The sequence below is a fragment of the Kryptolebias marmoratus genome, linkage group LG9 (assembly GCF_001649575.2).
Source record: "Kryptolebias marmoratus isolate JLee-2015 linkage group LG9, ASM164957v2, whole genome shotgun sequence".
Lineage (NCBI taxonomy): Eukaryota > Metazoa > Chordata > Actinopteri > Cyprinodontiformes > Rivulidae > Kryptolebias > Kryptolebias marmoratus.
Window position 1 is genome coordinate 29,669,958 of NC_051438.1, and position 3,893 is coordinate 29,673,850.

General features: G+C 41.9%; 1 protein-coding gene across 1 annotated transcript in view; it reads right to left on the minus strand.

Moving 5' to 3' along the window:
• Positions 1-1,175, minus strand: part of tbc1d2 (TBC1 domain family, member 2) — a 16,609-nt gene extending 15,434 nt beyond the window's left edge. Inside the window, exon 1 of the mRNA XM_025002971.2 lies at positions 926-1,175. The gene's annotated coding sequence lies outside the window, so the exon portion shown is untranslated. The remainder of the gene's footprint in view (positions 1-925) is intronic.
• Between the last annotated feature and the right edge of the window lie 2,718 nt (positions 1,176-3,893).

Here is a 3,893-nt window from a genome sequence, read left to right on the forward strand (position 1 = left end):
GTCGGACCTTCGTTTGGTTCTGATTCTGAGGAAAAAGAAAAGTAAAGACAACAATCACCTGAAGCTTACAGAACCGTCGTTTTGTCCACTTTATCTGAACCTTTTTCTGCCTCCTAAAACCAGAACCCGGTGGTCCGGTTTTATCTGATCCTGTTCTGTTAGAACTGAACCTCTCAGTTAAAAGAACCGGAACCAGCGGACCTCCTAAGCAGGAAGCTCCGCCCACATCGCTCTGATTAAATGCTGCTGGGCTTTTACTGGAGATTATTTTTACGGAGCATCAGAGAAGCTCTAAAAACCTTTAAAACATAGAGAATAAAGTTTTATTTTTAGTTCCTGAAAGCTTCAAACTGTTTTATTTTCTAAACTTTTATTTCTTTTATTTAAACTGCAGCTCATGTTTTATTATTTAATAAAATATTTCCACCGGATTGTTTTTCGCTGTTAGACTTTCTACTGTTTACTTTAAATGACTAATTATTTTATTTTCCTAATTTCTCTTTTTATTTCAGCAGTTTGACACAAAATATAGGAATATAAATGTTTTTGTTCATTTCGTGTTTTTCTGGGACTCAATGGAATTGAATTTGTTTGTAAAACATTTCTTAGAATAAAAGTTAATTAAATTAATTAAAATTAAAATAATTCGTGTTTCCTCCAACTTACTGCTGCTGAAAACTGATCAGGAAACATTTCAACAATAAAACTGATTCAAACAGAAACAATTATTGATTTCAGTGCCAGGTTCTGGACGGGTCACAGAATCCAACAGAACACCTGCGGCTCTGACCGGAAGTCAGGAAACACTTTGTTGGGCCTCTCCTGCAGTGACCCTCTGACCTCTAACCCCTGACCTTTAACCTGAAGTAAGAGACGGAGCTGCGTAGGTTCTGTGGTTCTGTAAAGTTCTGTGTTGTGAAATTACCTGACGGGGCGGGGCCTGAACGCACCTGGCGGGTCTGGTCCTGTTTGATTGGCAGCTGAGAGAAGAAAGAAACAAACAAACAGTCCGTAGCTGCGCGAGCTTCTTCTCACTTTTGTTGTTGTTTACTTGTTGTTCTCTTCTTCTGCTCCGGGTCCTCCTGCCGGTTCGGTTCGGTTCGGTTCCTGTCCTCTCAGCTCCACACTCTATCAGCCGCAAAACTCACAACTTCCGCTTTTCACACCAAGACCCAGCCGTGACGTCAGAGCGGGTTTAAGGCGTGAGACGGGGTCACGTGACAGCTTGAAAACTGGATTTTATTTGATTTTATTTACTAAAATCTTTGAACAGTTTGCAGCTACTGCTCCTTGTTTGTTTGTAATTTGGTTTGTTAATAAATCAAACTGATATTAAACAATAACTTAAATATGGTAATAGTTTGTTAAAGTTATGAATAAATGAATAAACTCTGGATGTCCCTGCAGTCTCTGTTAAATTCTTGAGTTTGTCTCCATCTGAAGGACAAAAAAAACCTTTTATCACCAAATCTTACTTTTTTTTTAAAGCTCCTTAAAGCACCAAGGTGCTGCACAATAAAACAAACAAGCAGAGGTCAAAGGTTAAAAAACGCATAAAGCTGCTGTGTTTGAAAGATTAATTTCACTCTCAGGTTTGGGATGTTTGTCTCAGAAGAGAGGGCGGTTCTGGTTCCACCGGGTGTGAGCCCGGCAGAGGAGAGGAATGGCTCAGTTCAGTGAGGATGACTCCTCAGCTTCCTCTCAGCGAAGACCAGAAGACCAGAAGACCAGAAGACCAGAAGAAGCATCACTGCAGCGCACAACCACAGCTGAGCGGGTCTGAACTTTCAAATAGTCCAATGAAATGGAAGAACCTTCCTCTGATCCAGCCAGAGTGTGTCCAGGTACAGATGTCACAGATACATGTGGTTAATGTGATTCTCTGAGAAACCAGCAGGGGGCAGCAGAGCCCCGCGACTTCCTGCAGAGTGTTTGTCAAACCCAACAGGTTGTTGAGTCAATAAGAACTAAAACAACAAAACTAAATCCTAAAAACACAAAACAATCTTTCTGGTGTCCAGAAAACTGCATTCAGAAGATTTTAAAAGGCCAGATCCACAGGCAGCCTGTCAGAAAGAAAGTCCAGTAAGAGGTTCTCCTTCAGGTCTCAGTCACCTGTGCACATTTGTTTGGTGACAAAAGAAGATGTCCTCTGCAGGCCCCCGTAGCTCAGTGAAGCAGAGAAAAACGAATTAAATGTGAAAAGCTTCCAACAGGAACAGAAGCCAAACAAAGAGGATGGATTTCAGAGAGAAGACTCAACACTCCTAAATCAGTTAGTCCTGATCCGGTCCTGACCCCTGATCTGCTCATCCGGCCTTTGAAGAACACACTTCAGGGAACCGGGGGGGATCAGGAAAACTGATCGGGCCAAATGTTCCTCTGTTAAGTGACAAAATGCCCTGAGGTGATTCAGCTCAAACACACAGCTGGACGAGGTGGAAACAGTCCGGACTCTGTGGTGTCAGGACATCTGCACGAGCAGCACCACCTGACCGGACCCCCTCTGACTGACCGGACCCCCTCTGACTGACCGGACCCCCTCTATCTGTGGAATTTATATTTATATTTATATTTATATTTCCTGTTTTAAAATAAAAATAAAAAGACATATAATGAGTCTTTTTATTAACACATAATTTTTTATTGTCCGCTGTGGACACGGGGGGAGTCGCTCATGGTGGGGGACCAGTTATATCCGGTTACATGTTGCTCCTTCTTTAGATACAGGCAGGCGTGGGGGTGAAAGGTCAGTATGTAGTTTTTGTTTCAGTAGATTTAGTTTAGTTTCCATCATAATCTGGACCTCCTGGTCCTGGTCCTCAGAGCCCTCCTTCAGGACCCCCCCCTCCTCCTGCAGCCTCCGTCTCATCAGCAGCTCCTCCGTCCCTTTCAGTCCGGTCCTTTCTGTGCTCTGTTTGCCTTCGGTATTATCTGGGTTTTATCTGCGAGCTGAGAGCAGATCATCACGATGAGGCCTTCAGGAACAAACAGAACTCCCAGCGGCTCCGCTCCAACAGAGAAAAGATCCCAGAGGATTTATTAAGGCTTCTGAAGACCGAAGCCTGGAGGCTGTTCCTCCATCACTTCATCCTCCTCCTCAGCAACCAGCACAGAATCCCTCAAACACCTGCAACAAAATCAGATCTTTGACTTCTGAACACATCAGAGATTCAGACTTTATTTTATTTTGAAACATTCACAGCTGGTTCAGACAGAGTTCACATCTTTCCTGTTTCGGGTTCAAATTTTAAAGCAGAAAAACGTCTGCGTCAGAAACGAGGAGAGCTTAAATAAAAACCTAAAGTGACGATTGTCCCTGTTGTTATTGGAGCAGATTCACATCTATAACTGGACTGAACACAGACATTTACATTATTAAGTTAGATTATTTAATTTAACTGGAATTTTAGAGCCTTTCTATGTTTATTATAACGTACAGAAATGAAATAAAGAAGAAAAAATGTAATCGTTAAAACGATTAAGTTTAGTTTTTGTTCTTTAATTTATTGTGGAAATGTAGATTTATCATGCAGAAAAAACACTAACACTGTTTATGTTTGTTAAAAGTATTTTTGAATAAGTTTTAGTTGAATACAACTCGAGAATTTCAGGAACTAAACTGAGACGAGTTTCAGGAACTAAACTGAGACGAGTTTCAGGAACTAAACTGAGACGAGTTTCAGAAACTAAACTGAGACGAGTTTCAGATATCTGCAGGAATTCTGCAACGATGTTGAGAGAAAATCTGCTGCCCAGTTTTTTTTAACCTGTTTGAAACTCAGGCAACAAGACAGCTCGCCTCTGAGACTCCTGAGTCTGTGAGGCGAACCTGCACCTCTGTGTGGGAGTATTCTCAGGATGGTTGTTGTTTCGTTGGTCAGCTGACCGGG